The 16,666-nt window shown below is 40.1% G+C and overlaps 1 protein-coding gene across 4 annotated transcripts in view; it reads left to right on the top strand.

Moving 5' to 3' along the window:
* cpne5b (copine Vb) overlaps positions 1-16,666 on the top strand; it is a 437,932-nt gene that overhangs the window by 291,497 nt on the left and 129,769 nt on the right. Inside the window, exon 1 of one of the 4 annotated variants that reach the window (XM_061922668.1) lies at positions 5,864-5,945. The exons of the other annotated variants lie outside the window; for them this stretch is intronic. The gene's annotated coding sequence lies outside the window, so the exon portion shown is untranslated. Of the gene's footprint in view, positions 1-5,863; positions 5,946-16,666 lie in introns of those variants that run through there. 4 annotated transcript variants of the gene reach the window in all.

Genomic DNA, 16,666 nt, shown 5'->3' with positions numbered 1-16,666 from the left:
GTTGGTTGTTCTTCTGCTATCCAGGGTTGCTGCCAAGCATTTGAGTACTTTGTTGTGTCTCCAGGTGTATCGTCCTTTGGAAATCATCACTTTACACCCAGTGACGATGTGTCTGAGTGTAACTGGTGTTGAGCACAGGGGGCATGATGGATCTTCACCCAGCCATTGGTTGAGGTGTTTGGGGGTGGGAAGGACACTTATGGTCATGAGCTTTGGGTTATGACCGAAAGGACAAGATCACAGGTACAAGCGGCTGAAATGAGTTTCTACCGAATCATCCCAAGGGGACTTTGATTTAAACGAAGTACACGATGTGCTGGGAGTTGGACCACAGGACTAGGTCAGGCGGCAAGTTAGTAATCGCTATCAGTGGCGGAACGATGAGTTTCTTATACACATCCACCAGCATCCACCTCCAGCTGTCCCAACCTGGGCCTTGATGGTGTCTTTCGAATAATCCATACGAGTAGAAAAACTATGGACGACTAAAAGAATAACACAGCACTCCAGTTGAAAAAACTAAAAAGGAATACTCGTAAATGGAAAAAAACTTGTCCCTAAGATGGCGCCATTGCGCAAACAATAACACACCTTTTCAGTGTCTCCGAAACGTTTCTCTGTGCATCGGCTTTTTTTTTTTTTACAATTTTAAATATGGATGCAATGGGAAAAAAATATATTATTTAGCCGTTTTATAAGAAGGATTGTCCATTTTTGCGAAAATGAAAACATTTTCAGTGCGCCTTATACGGTCTAAAATATACGGTAGCGTAAAGTTGTAATTTAGATCTGTCAGTAGATTTGCCATGGAAACGCTAAAATCTACCACTAGGTATTAGGTATACATAATTCACCTTCGGAACTTTAGTTTTTAGAGAAGTACAGTCGGACGTTTTTTCATGGGACACATTTCGGGTGTTGTTGTTGCATTAGTGAGCCACGGATGAGGAGATTCTGCACCGTTATTGATTAAAGTGAAGTCTGAATGTCATTAAAACAGTGAACTCCATCTTTTGGCACACACTTCCTCTACAACAAAGATGAAGGGAAGAACATCCTGTCAAAGTGGAGGCACGTAAATAATAACGGCACATCCTGAAGAGATGGTCAGAAAGCGACTTGAAGATGATCTGTAAAACATAATATATGCAACATTTTGACCAAAGAACCACCATTACAAGTTACGTAGACCACAAGGTAGTATTTTAATTGGGGGGAAAAAATCATAATATGACTCTTTTTTTGTGCCCTATGGTCCGAAAAATACGGTCCATACTGTAGTTTTGCATATTTAATACAACTTTGGAGGCAGAACATTTCTTGAAATTTTAGGACTTTTGGAGGATTTAATACATTTTAGGGGTTCTGGGTTTTTTGTTTTGTTTTTTTAGGGCCACCCTTTTTTCCCCAAAGTGTAGGTAATTTGCAGAACTAGTCAATTTTAATTAAATTCAAATGATTCAGAGGCTGCACCGTCTTCGGAGTGGTAAGAGTATCTCAATGGTACAAAAACTGTATTTACATGGCAAACGTTGACCTGTGGCAGGAACTTTAATTTAGAAGTCTTTGATGAGTGAAAAAATATCCCAGTTGAAAGAACATTAGCGCTTTTGTCCTACTTATTATTCTTGCAGACCCTCACTCTCAATTTAGAGTCGTTAGCTAATGTACTTTCATGTTCTTCAAACACATGAGTCGGTCATTTAGGAAGGAAAATCTGTCTCCTATTGCTATTTTTACAGGAAATTGAATAATTGATATAATAAATGAGGGCATTTGTTGAGTGCGTCCGGAAAGTATTCAAAGCGCTTCACTTTTTCCACATTTTGTTATGTTACAGTTAAATTCATGTTTGTTCTCAAAATTCTACACAAAATACCCTAAACGACAATGTGAATGCGTTTTTTTTTTTTTTTTGTGCAAATTTATTAAAAATAAAAAAGGAAAAACTCATATGTACATAAGTATCTAGACCCTTTGCTCAATACTTTGTTGATGCATCTTTGGCAGCAATTACAGCCGCAAGTCTTTTTGAATACAATACCACAAGCTTGGCACACCTTCTCTTTGCAGCAGCTCCGTCTAACTGGATGGGAAGTGTTTGTTATTATCCAGGATGTCTCTGTACATTGATGAATTAATTGCTGCCAAAGGTACATCAACAAAGTATTGAACAAAGGCTGTAAATTTTTGTGTACATGTGTTTTTTTTTTGTTATTGTTTTTTTATTCTAAATACATTTGCAAAATAAAAAAATAAAAACGTTTTACAAAGTCATTATGGGGTATTGTGTGTAGAATTTTGAGGACAAAAATTAACTTATTTCATTTTAGGTATAAGTGAAGCACTGTGAATACCTTTTGAATGCACTTTAGGTTGTTTTTAAGGTCTAATACAAAAATACAAAAAACAATGCTATAGATCAGGGGTCTATAGCGGCCCACACTTTGATATGTCAATTTAATGTATGTGCGGCCCGGCTCACGAGTTTAATATGAACGGAACTTGACAGTGTCATACTTCCCAACGTTCCCAATTTTCACAGGAGTCCTCTTAATATCAGGGTATCCATTCTCTGGTAATCCCTGCCATTTTGTTTACCCAATCAACAATACTCAGGGGGTGCCGCAATGGTACTGATCTTAACGCCCTCTGAATACTGCACTGACAGCGTGCAAGCCTATTTGATTGTTACATTTGGCTGAGCAGTACACGTGTGATGTTGCAAGACATATTTGGTCAACAGCTACACAGGTCACAGTGAGAGTGGCCGTAAAAAAAAACTTTAACACTGATACAAATATGTGCCATACTGTGAACCCACACCAAACAAGAATGACAAACACATTTCCGGAGAACATTTGCACCGTAATAGAACATAAACTCAACAGAACAAATACCCAGAATCCCATGCAGCCCTGACTCTTCCGGGCTACAATACACACACCCCCGCTACCACCAAGCCCCCACACCTCCACCTTCCCTACTTGGTCGGATGAGGTTGTGTATATTGTAGCTCTGGAGGGTTTGGGCTGCAAGGTGTTCTGGGTATTTTTTCTCTTGTGTTTAAGTTGTGTTAGGGTGCGGATGTTCTCCCAAAATGTGTTTGTCATTCTTGTTTGGTGTGGATTCAAAGTGTGGCGCATATTTGTATCAGTGTTAAAGTTGATTTTACCGCCACCCTCGGTGTGACCTGTATGGCTGTTGAGTAAGTACTTCTTGCAGTCACCAACGTTGTTCTACACAAGTCTCGCACAACATGATCTAGAGTTGTTACTTTAGTTGTGTTATGTGCACAATGACACGTTGTAGAGCACTAGTTTTCATATAGATGGTACGCTATGTGAAGGTATGCCAAGGATTAAGTGAGATTTATCGAAAACATTCTAAAAAATAGCAGTCAGTCATAAATACTTGATAAATATATTTATTGGATAACATTTCAACAAAATATGAATGTAAGTTCACAAACTGTGAAAAGAAATGCAACAATGCAATATTCAGTGTTGACAGCCAGAGTTTTTTGGACAATGTTTAGAATTAAGATCATGAATCCAGGTGGATCTATATTACATTCCCCTAAGAGGGCACGTTAAATTGATGATTACTTCTATGTGTAGAAATCTTTATTCATAATTGAATTACTTGTTTATTTTTCAACATGTTTTTTAGTTATTTTTATATCTTTTTTTCCAAATAGTTCAAGAAAGACCACTACAAATGAGCAATATTTTGCACAGGTATACAATTTAATAAATCAGAAACTGATGACATAGTGCTGTATTTTACTTCTTTATCTCTTTTTTTCCAACCAAAATGCTTTGCTCTGATTAGGGGGTACTTGAATTAAAAAAATGTTCACATGGGGTACATCACTGAAAAAAGGTTGAGAATCATTGTTGTTGAGGACGTACGTTAAAGGCAGCGCAGTCACGGCAGCCCTTAATAATGTCGGCCAGGTGAAAATTGGGACAAATTCGAGAAAATGGTTGCACCGGTAGATTGTCGGGAGATGCACTGAAATTTAGGAGTCTTCCGGAAAGATCGTGAGGGTTGGCTTTCCTGCCCGAGCAATGCTTGGGCGGGAAATTCATTGAATTCATTAAAAAGTGCATGTTCGATTTTTTAAGTGATCTTTTCTTGCGGCCCAGCCTCACCCAGTTTCTGCATCCATTGGACGCCAGGTAAATTGAGTTTGAGACCCCTGCTATGGATGGTCTTTAAAGCAGCTATACTCTTTGGAAACACATTAATCAATCAATGTTTATTTATATAGCCCTGTGACAGGTCTTCAGCCGTCCTTGTGTGGGTTGCAGTGCCAATTGATACAGGACGCATCGTAGCAGGTTTGACTCGGGTTTATTATTTCAATAAACATATTGTCTTGACAGTCGGTCGCGCCAATTTCTAGCTCGCCGGCTCTTTCTGCTCGTCGCGGTGCACCTTTCGGTGGCTGGTAGCTGGTGGCTGGGTCTGCTGCGGGGGCTCATCTTGTTCAGGGTCGATCTCGTCGCTCTTGTGGTCTTTTTTGCCGATTGTTCCTTCTCCTACTTCTGCCACGATTGCTCCTCCCTCTCCCCTTTTATGCTGCAGCAGAAGATGCAGGGATTCAGCATAGGTGTGTTGTGTACGCACCTGACTCTGATGGCTGTAGTGTTGCTCCTGCCGTGCCCCGCCTCTCCGCTCTGCTGCATGCTCCGCCTCCTGGCCGCCATCTTGGGCCGGACCACCGTTTGCCCTGGCCCGCTGTCGGCTCGTTGGCTCCGCCTCTCCACAAGCCCTAAATCACAAGTGTCTCAAAGGGCTGCACAAGCCACAACGACATCCTCGGTTCAGAGCCCACATAAGGGCAAGGAAAAACTCACAACCCAGTGATATGTTAATATGAATGACTATGAGAAACCTTGGAGAGGACCGCAGATGTGGGTGACCCCCCGGCCCTCTGGGGGTGACCGGATGCAATGGACGTCAAGTGGGTCTAGTATAATATTGTGAAAGTCCAATCCATAATGGATTTAATATAATAGTAAGAGTCCATAGTGGGGCCAACAGGAGACCATGCCGAGTGGAGACGGGTCAGCAATGCTGAGATGTACCCAACCGATGCACAGGCGAGTGTTTCTCCCCGGGTCCCGACTCTGGACAGCCAGCACTTCATCCATGGCCACCGGAAATGTGCACCCCCTCCCCCTCCACAAGGGAGAGGGGGACAGAGGAGAAAAGAAAAGAAACAGCAGTTCAACTGGTCTAAAAAGGGGGTATATTTAAAGGCTGGAGTATACAAATGAGTTCTAATATGGGATTTAAATGCTTCTACTGAGGTAGCATCTTTAACTGTTACCGGGAGGGAATTCCATAGTACTGTAGCCCCAATAGAAAATGCTCGATAGCCCGCAGACTTTTTTTGGGCTCTGGGAATCACTAATAAGCCGGAATTCTTTGAACGCAGATTTCTTGCCAGGGACATATGTTACAATACAATCGGCAAGATAGGCTGGAGCTAGGCCGTGTAGTATTTTTTACGTAAGTAGTAAAACCTTAAAGTCACATCTTAAATGCACAGGAAGCCAGTGCAGGTGAGCCAGTATAGCCGTAATATGATATAATATATAATCCCTCTTTAAAGGTATGCCCCTATTTTCAGCACAAAAAGGAGTTATTTTAAGATTAGTGAATATAAAAAAGATGCAGTTATTTAAAAATATTCTCATCATGCTGAGTTTCGTGTCGCTTGCAACATATAATGTAAAACAAGTTCTCTTGTCTCATTTGGCACATTATTAATGTAGAAGCCCCTGTTACAGGGGGCAGGTCGTCATTTTCCCCCAGCTTTTCTTTCTGCCTCTCATTTCGACGAGGGTGACAGAAGGAAAACGAGCTAAATCAAGAAGGCGCGGTGAGGAACGATGAAACAGCTGCTGATGTCTTTCTTTCCTTTTTGCACGGTACTATTTCTCCTTTCTTATTATGATGGCACGCGGACTTATTTATGAGAATGCCGTGGAAATAAGGTTGTGCGATGAAACCCGTGTGACACTTTGGAACAGCGCTGCATGCACGTACTGAGGCGGTGCAAAATGTGGGAACCATTAGGTGGAATTGTGTCAGCCGGAGTTTCACACAGGATCTCCAAAGGGGGTCACTAACTTGTCAGAGTCAATCATACAGGCCGGGGAGTGAGGTGGGCATCTCTCTCACACACACACACACACACACACACACACACACACACACACACACACACACACACACACACACACACACACACACACACCGCAAACACGACATGAGCATAATGAAAAGTGACATGTCACAAGCTGAAACAGTTTGAAATGCTGCAGGTCTTGAACCAAAGCAATATAAAGACAGTTTCCAACTACAATTTGCAATTCCAGTAGAAATTGCGCGTGAATGCCCGATGTGCGCAAGCCACCGATCTGCGTGAGTGGAACTGAAATGCTTGAATGTCCAGGGTGAGGGGAATGTGTTGATGGTGGAACGGTTCAAATCGGTTGAGAAATTTGGGATATGGAGAGTTTTGTACTGTACAAAACTCTCCATATCCCAAATTGTGTGTGTGTGTGTGTGTGTGGGTGTGTGTGTGTGTGTGTGTGTGTGCATGTGCATGTGCGTGCGTGCATGCGTGTGTTGTGTGTGTGTGTGTGTGTGTGTGTGTGTGTGTGTGTGTGTGTGTGTGTGTGTGTGTGTGTGTGTGTGTGTGTGTGTGTGTGTGTGTGTGTGTAATCTTAAATGTGAGAATGCTTAGGCAGTCACAGAATAATAATGATAACAATAATAATAATAATAATAATAATAATACATGGATGAATTTTGGTGTAAAATCTTACATGTGAGAATGTCTGGACATTGACACAGTAACAATAATAAATAGATTATGTTTTGGTATAGAATCTTATATGTGAGAATGCTTGGACATTCACACAATAACAATAATAAATAGATTATGTTTTGGTATAGAATTTTACATGTGTGTGGACATTCACACAATAATAGTAATAAATATACATTTTTTTTGTAGAAAAACGTGTGAGAATGCTTGGACATTCACACAATAATAATCCATCGATCCAATTTGATCTACCGCTTATTCCCTTTGGGGTCGCTGGGGGCGCTGATGCCTATCTCAGCTACAATCGGGCGGAAGGCGGCGTACACCCTGGACAAGTCGCTACCTCATCGCAGGGCCAACACAGATAGACAGACATTCACGCTCACATTCACACACTAGGGCCATCCCCATATTCAGTTGAATGTGCTACAAAGACAACATATTTGATGTTCAAACTGATAAAAATTGTGTGTATATATATATATATATATATATATATATATATATATACATACATAACATAACACTAAATTGGCCCTAGTGTATATGTATATATATATATATATATATATATATATATATATATATATATATATATATATATATATATATATATATATATATATATCTGTGTTGGCCCTGCGATGAGGTGGCGACTTGTCCAGGGTGTACCACGCCTTCCGCCCGATTGTAGCTGAGATAGGCGCCAGCACCCCACGTGACCCCGAAAGGGAATAAGCGGTAGAAAATGGATGGATGGATGGATATATATATATATATATATATATATATATATATATATATATATATATATATATACACACTAGGGCCAATTGAGTGTTGCGTATTAACCTATCCCCAGGTGCATGTCTTTTGAAGTGGGAGGAACCCGGAGTTCTCGGAGGGAACCCACGCATTCACGTGAAGGACATGCAAACTCCACACAGAAAGATCCCGAGCCCAAGATTGAACCCTGACTACTCAGGACCTTCGCATTATGAGGCAGACGCACTAACCCCTCTGTCACAGTGAAGGCCCACAATAATAATAACAAATATAATACTTTTGGTGTTGAATAACGTGTGTGAATGCTTGGACATTCACAAAATAATAACAATAATAATCAAAATGATAAATAAATTATGTTTTGGTGTAGAATCTTACATGTGAGAATGCTTAGACATTCACACTTTCAAAATAATAAATAGATGATGTTTCGGTGTAGAATCTTCTTTGTTTGAATGAACGATAATAATAATAAGAACAAATAGAAGATTTTTGGTGAAGAAACTTAAATGTGAGAATGCTTGGAAATTCACAAAATAATAATAGTAATAATGATAATAATAAATATATGATGTTTTGGTGTAGAATCTTATATGTGAGAATGCTTAGACATTCACACTATAAAAATAATAACTATATTAGGTGTTGGTGTAGAATAACGTGTGTGAATGCATGGACTTTCACACGATAATAATAATAAGAAGAAGAAGAAGAAAAAGAAGAAGAAGAAGAAGAAGAAGAAAAAGAAGAAGGAGAAGAATAATAATAATAATAATAAGAAGAAGAACAACAACAACAACAAATAGATGATTTTTGGCGTTGAAACTTAAATGTGAAAATGCTTGGACGTTCACACAATGATAATAAATAGATGGTGTTTTGGTGTATAATCTTAAATATGAGAATGCTTGGACATTCACACAATAAACATGCTGTTTTTTTCTACTCCATGTCCCTATCAGGCATCTTATTTGTTTCACCCTGTAGAAACAAAATATTCCTCAAATCACACATGCACACACACAACACCAACAACTACTAAGAAGTGAATGCAGTTATGTTGGGTAAATAGTAACAGAGAGCTACAGTTGAAAACGAGAGCGTTCGCTAACCAACACACCAATTAAAGCGTGTCACTCCTCTCAGGAAGTATTGATGTCATCATACAACGTAACAGGAGCCTTTAAGGGCACCGTTGGCTTAATTATGCAACTACAAACCCGTTTCCATATGAGTTGGGAAATTGTGTTAGATGTAAATATAAACAGAATACAATGATTTGCAAATCTTTTTCAACCCATATTCAATTGAATGGACTACAAAGACAAGATATTTGATATTCAAACTCATAAACTTTATTTTTTTTTGCAAAGAATAATTAACTTAGAATTTCATGGCTGCAACATGTGCCAAAGTAGCTCGGAAAGGACATCTTCACCGCTGTGTTACATCACATTCTTTTAACAACACTCAATAAACGTTTGGGAGCTGAGGAAACTAATTGTTGAAGCTTTGAAAGTGTAATTCTTTCCCGTTCTTGTTTTATGTAGAGCTTCAGCCGTTCAACAGTCCGGGGTCTCCGCTGTCGTATTTTACGCTTCATAATGCGCCACACAATTTGGATGGGAGACAGGTCTGGACTGCAGGCGGACCAGGAAAGTACCCGCACTCTTTTTTTATGAAGCCACGCTGTTGTAACACTTGTCTTGCTGAAATAAGCAGGGGCGTCCATGATAACGTTGCTTGGATGACAACATATGTTGCTCCAAAACCTGTATGGACCATTCAGCATTAATGGTGTCTTCACAGATGTGTAAGTTACCCATGCCTTGGGCGTAATACACCCTCATACCATCACAGATGCTGGCTTTTGAACTTTGCGCCTATCACAATCCGGATGGTTATTTTCTTCTTTGTTCTGGAGGACACCAAGTCCTCTGTTTCCAAATATAATTTGTAATGTGGACTCGTCAGACCACTTTGCATCAGTCCATCTTAGGTGAGGTCGGGCCCAGCTGAGCTGGCGGTGTTTCAGGATATTGTTGATAAATGGGTTTGGCTTTGCATAGTAGAGTTTTAACTTCCATTTACAGATGTAGCGAGCAACTGTAGTTACTGACAGTGGTTTTATGAAGTGTTCCTGAGCCAATGTAGTGATATCCTTTACACACTGATGTCGGTTTTTGATGCAGTACCGCCTGAGGGGTCAAAGGTCCGTAATATAATCGCTTACTCCTGAACCATTTGATGATTTTACGGACCGTAGATGGTAAAATCCCTAAATTCCTTGCAATAGCCCATTGAGAAATGTTGTTCTAAAACTGTTAGACAATTTGTTTACGAATTGGTGACCCTCGCCCCATCCTTGTTTGTGAATGACTTAGCATTTCATGGAAGCTGTTTTTTTTTTACCCAATCATGGCACCCACCTGTTCCCAATTAGCCTGCACACCTGTGGGATGTTCCAAATAAGTGTTTGATGAGCATTCCTCAACTTTATAAATATTTATTGCCACCTTTTCCAAAGTTTTGTCACATGTTGCTGGCATCAAATTCTAAAGTTATTGATTATTTGCAATAAAATATATGTTTATCAGTTTTAACATCATATATGTTGTCTTTGTAGCATATTCAACTGAATATGGGTTGAAAATGATTTGCAAATCATTGTATTCCGTGAATGCGTGGGTTCCCTCCGGGTACTCCGGCTTCCTCCCACCTCCAAAGACATGCACCTGGGGATAGGTTGATTGGCAACACTAAAAATGGGCCCTAGTGTGTGAATGGGAGTGTGAATGTTGTCTGTCTATCTGTGTTGGCCCTGCGATGAGGTGGCGACTTGTCCAGGGTGTACCCCGCCTTCCGCCCGATTGTAGCTGAGATAGGCGCCAGCGCCCCCCGCGACCCCGAAAGGGAATAAGCGGTAGGAAATGGATGGATGGATGTATTCCGTTTATATACACAATTTCCTAACTCATATGGAAACGGGGTTTGTTTATATACACACACACAGTACAGGCCAAACATTTCGACACACCTTCTCATTTAAATGGGTTTTCTTTATTTTCATGACTATTTACATTGTAGATTGTCACTGAACGCATCAAATATATGACACCTGTGAAGTGAAAACCCTTTGAAGGGACTACCTCTTGAAGCTCATCGAGAGAATGTCAAGAGTGCTCAAAACAGTAATCGGAGCAAAGCGTGGCTATTTTGAAGAAACTAGAATATAAAACATGTTTTCAGTTATTTCAACTTTTTTTTTTACAAAGTTCGCAAACATTCATAGTTTTTGATGCCTTCAGTGACAATCTACAATGTAAATTGTCATGAAAGTAAAGAAAACCCATTGAATGAGAAGGTGTGTACAAAATTTTGGCCTGCACTGTATATATATATATATATATATATGTGTGTGTGTTGACAGTTTACAGTCATTTTTTGTGGTCCTCTTTAGTTCGAAAAGTATCACAATTTATTTTGGTACTGGCACATAGATATTGGGACAACCCTCGTGTGCAGTGTAAACTGGGCCACTAATTTTGGTCTTGCAGAAAGGCAACGTCGAGCCCGGTAATTTTTCAAATACATTTGGACCTGACTGTAGGTATTTTATCTTTAATTGCTCGTTTTAACCATAAAACAATTAATACACCCTCACCAACTGCTTGGACTTAATTTAACCGTGAAGTTTCTGAAAACTAGCGGTATCTGCTCTGGAACTTTCACTACTTCCTCATCTCATCTGGGAAAGTTCACTGGAGCATTGCACCGGCGTAGTCTACCTCAGAAGTACAGTGCGTCAGTCGTTGCCTTACTGCTGATTTTCTCGGCTTTAATTGGATTAGTGAATTAGCTGGACATGTTCCTGCTCAAGGCTTCATGCACCAAAGGGCAACAGGAAAAAAGACGGAGCAGGTCAATAATGGACAGCCAGGATTTGCTCGGCAGCTGTAGTTTCTCTCTGTATGACTCTGTATGAACAAACACAACAAAACCCGAAGATCTATTAGTCGGTGCAACAAAATGCCTACAATTGCACATTTCCTGCAAAGTACGGATTTTGTGTTGATTTTCTATTAAAAAAAAAAAGTAAACTAAGGCAGTAATAAATGATAAAACAAAGTGGCAGCTAAAGAACTTCCACACACACATATATATATACTTTTATGTATATATATATATATATATATATATATATATATATATATATATATATATATATATATATATATATATATATATATATATTAGAGATGTCCTGATAATGTCTTTTTTGCCGGTATTCCGAAATTGGTCCAACTCTTAGTTACCGATATCAACCGATACCGATATATACAGTCATGGAATTAACACATTATTATGCCTAATTTTGTTTGTGATGCACAGCTGGATGCATTTAACAATGTAACAAGGTTTTCAAAAATAAATCAACTCAAGTTATGAAAAAAATGGCAATATGGCACTGCCATATTTATTATTGAAGTCAAAAAGTGCATTATTTTTTTTAACATGCCTCAAAACAGCAGCTCTCTCAGGGCGAGCATAAGGAGATTGAGGTGGGCGGGGTTGTGGGGTTGAGGTGCAAGGGTGGGGTAGCCTTCGGTGTATAAAATAGCGTCCCGGAAGAGTAAGTGCTGCAAGGGACCCTGGGTATTTGGTATGTTGTGTTTATGTTGTGTTACGGTGCGGATGTTCTCCCGAAATGTGTTTGTCATTCTTGTTTAGTGTGGGTTCATAGTGTGGCACCTATTTGTAACAGTGTTAAAGTTGTTTATATGGCCATCCTCAGTGTGACCTGTATGGCTGTAGACAAAGTATGGTTGGCCCTCTGTAGTGTGTGTGTGCAAAGCCTTAGATATTATGTGACTGTGCCGGCACGCAAAGCTAGTGCCTTCAAGGTTTATTGGCGCTCTGTACTTCTACCTACGTCCGTGTACCACTCCGTACAGTGGCGTTTTAAAAGTCATGAATTTTACTTTTTGAAACCGATACCGATAATTTAAAACCGATGCCAATAATTTCCGTTAATACATTTTAAAACATGTATCGGCCGATAATATAGGCAGTCCGATATAATCGGACATCTAAAAAAAAACAAAAAACACACACACATATATATATATATATATATATATATATATATAGTCTCCACTCGACATACATTGCACCGGTCACCCAAGGGCAGGGAGACATATGCGGTCTTCTCTAAGGTTTCACGTTGTTCTCATTGAGTTGAGTGTTTGCTTGCCATGATGTGGTATCCAAGCCGAAAATGTCGTTCTAGTTTGTGCAGCCTTCTTTGGGCATTTGTGATTAAGAGCTACATAAGTAAACTTAATTTTTTTATTTATTTATTTCATAAATAATCTAACAAGGAAGTTGAATAAATACAATCAAAATAACATTAATGTAAAATAAATAATTTAAAAAATTGGATTGATTAAATGGAATCTTGCTTTGGTTTTTGGCTGAAACAAGGGATCCTGGTTGGATGAAGTTACAGCTTTTGTGGTATATTCAATGTAAGTGTCACATCATGATTCTTGCTAGAATAGAATACTGAAAAATCATCTGTTTGACGGATTGTTCTAAGTATTACTATAGTGTGTGTTAGAGATGCGCGGTTTGCGGTCTCATCCGCGGAGTCCGTGGATAAACCGCGGGTCGGGCGGGTGACATGACGATAAATTAGATTTTAAATAGATTCGGGTGGGTGGCGGTTGAGCCATTCGGAATTATTTGATATTCATGGTTCAGGGATCAGCAACCTTTAACACTCAAAGGGCCATTTTGACCTGTATCACTAAGTAAAGAAACAACAGGAGCCGCAAACATTCTCGCAAATATCTGCTGGCGGTCACCCATTTAACAAGAATTAGGGCGTGCTTTAAAGCCATTGCCTTTGACACCTTCTACAACATGTACAAACTGCATGCCAGTTCAGCAACATGTCATATGTGGCTTCCGCAGGCACACGTACACGACTGAGAGGCATACTGGGTGACACAGAGTACACTGATGGTTGTGATATAAACAATTTTAACACTCTTACTAATATGCGCCACGCTGTGAAGCCACACCAAACAAGAATGACAAACACATTTCGGGATAACATCCTCACAGTAACACAACATAAATGCAACCCAACAAATACCCAGAATAATTTGAATCCATGAGTCTTCCTGACTATATTATACAGCCCGCTAGCACCCCCCCCCCCCCCCCCCCAACGCCCCGTGCGTTGGTAAAGTGGGCGGGGTTTGCTGCTAGCGGGGTGTATAATATAGTCAGGAAAACTCATGGATGCAAAGGATCCTGGGTATTTGTTGTGTTAAAAATTGTTTATATCACAACCATCAGTGTACTCTGTGTCACCCAGTATTGCCTTTCAATCTTGTACGTGTGTCTGCAGAAGTTGTATACAACATGTTACTGGACTGGTGAACCGTTTGTACATGTTGTTGAAGGTGTTAAAGTCAATGGCTTCATAGCACGCCTTTAATCTTGTTATCTGAATAAGCACCAGCAAATAGTCGCGAACATGTTTGTGGCTCTCGTTATCTTTTAACTTTTTGAAACGGGTCTATTTAGATCTATGAATGGTAGATGCTGCTGACTCCTGATATATAACAAGGGGTGGGCGGTTGCGGTGTTGATAAAATGTTGGTTCGGGTGGATGACGACTATAGTGATGCGGTTGCGGATGATATAATTGCCTATCCGCGCATCTCTAGTGTGTGTATAAGGGACCGCAAAAAGGCACATATTTGCGCTAAAACTGTGGTGGGTTTAAATGATCCCCCCACGGAACTTTAGTTATTGGAGGGTTCCAGCCGGACGTTTTTTCACGGAAAACTTTTCCGGCGTTGATGTTGCATTATTGAGCCACGAATGAGGAGATGCCACTCCGTTATTGATTTAAGTAAAGTCTCAATGTCATTTAACACAGTTAGCTCTGTCTGTTGACACTTCTTCCACTCTCGTCCTTGCACGCTACACCGCTACAACAAAGGTGACTTGGAGAAGACGCTGTCAAAGGTGAGCCACATAGCCACCTACTCAGTGGCCTAGTGGTTAGAATGTCCGCCCTGAGATCGGCAGGTTGGGAGTTCAAACCCCGGCCGAGTCATACCGAAGACTATAAAAAAATGGGACCCATTGCCTCCCTGCTTGGAACTCAGCATCAAGGGTTGGAACTCGGGGTTAAAACACCATAAATGATTCCCGGGCGCGGAAACGCTGCTGCCCAATGCTCCCCTCACTTCCCAGGGAGTAATCAAAGGAATGGGTCAAATGCAGAGGACAAATTTCACCACACCTCATGTGTGTGTGTGTGTGTGTGTGTGTGTGTGTGTGTGTGCGTGTGTGTGGATGTGACAATTATTGGTACTTTACTTTAACTTTAAGATCGCCCACAAAACGGCGCATCCGAAGAGAGGCTCAGAAAGCTACTTGAAAATGGTCCGTAAAACATAATCTCTGCAACATTTTGACCAAAGGACCACCATTACATGTTATGTGGACCACAAGATAGTGCTTTAAATTTAGGAAAAAAATCATAATATGACCCCTTTAATGCGTACTTGCCAACCCTCCCGAATTTTCCGGTAAACTCACGAATTTCAGTGGCTCTCGGGACAACCATTCTCCCGATTTCCAGCCGGACCTGAGTGAGGACAGCTTGTCCTCATGTCCACTTTTCCGCCGTATAACCCAGTCACGTTTTAACATCTACGGCTTTGGAGCTCAGTGCGCAACTCCAGACACCACAAGGGGACTATTATATATGTCCCCGTTATCCATGGGTTTGTTTATAACCCATAAAGTAGGCAGGCACGGAGCTATTTCTCACCCTGTGTTTATTCCAGCCCGCACGTTAATACACTGACACACAGCATCCGGATTCCCATCATGCCTTGCTCCAAAAGTAGTAACGTACAAAAAAGATAGACAGAAAATAGAACGAGGATGGACAATTCAACCCTAAACTCAGTCCTTTCCTGTAAATTACATTTCACAGATGCTGCCCATACCTACAGTATGCTCCTTCAAAGGCTGTGCTACTGGCTGCAAAGCATTGCACTTTCAAATACAACAATGAGAAGAGGGAGTGTTATGTAGATAGATAGTACTTTATTGATTCCTTCAGGAGAGTTCCTTCAGGAAAATTAAAATTAAAATGTGTGTGTATATGTGTAAATAAATTAACATTGAAATTTAAATTCAAGTATTTTTTATATGTATGTATATGTATATATATATATATATATATATATATATATATATATATATATATATATATATATATACTGTATATATATATGTATATATATGTACTATATATACACTGTATATATATATATATATATATATATATATATATATATATATATATATATATATATATATATATATATATATATATATATATATATATATTAATATATATATATGTGTGTGTATACATATCATCATCATCATTATCGGCGATCACTCGAAGCGAGTATGATAGTCCCCCTGTTGGTGGGTTTGGTCATCTGTGGGTCCTCAGGTGGCTGTAGAGGCCAATCCGTGATCCACAGACTCTATTGCAGTGGGGACATATGTAGGTGATTGTCGTGGTGGTGTTGGTGGTGGTGGTGGTGGTAGTGGTCTGAGGAGCTGTTTTGGTAGTGGATCTCTTCTTTCTTTGTTTCCTCTTGGTTTCCGCGGCACGGTGGAGGTCCTTTTCTAATTGTCAATCAATCAATCAATCAATGTTTACTTATATAGCCCTAAATCACTAGTGTCTCAAAGGGCTGCACAAACCACTACGACATCCTCGGGCAAGGAAAACTCACACCCAGTGGGACGTCGGTGACAATGATGACTATGAGAACATGATACTGTGATACTGATGATACTGATGACTATGAGAACATATGAGAACATGATACTGTGAAAGATCAATCCATAATGGATCCAACACAGTCGCGAGAGTCCAGTCCAAAGCGGATCCAACACAGCAGCGAGAGTCCCGTTCAC

The sequence above is a fragment of the Nerophis ophidion genome, linkage group LG16, assembly GCF_033978795.1.
Source record: "Nerophis ophidion isolate RoL-2023_Sa linkage group LG16, RoL_Noph_v1.0, whole genome shotgun sequence".
Taxonomy (NCBI): domain Eukaryota; kingdom Metazoa; phylum Chordata; class Actinopteri; order Syngnathiformes; family Syngnathidae; genus Nerophis; species Nerophis ophidion.
This window is presented reverse-complemented; position numbering and strand designations above follow the sequence as displayed.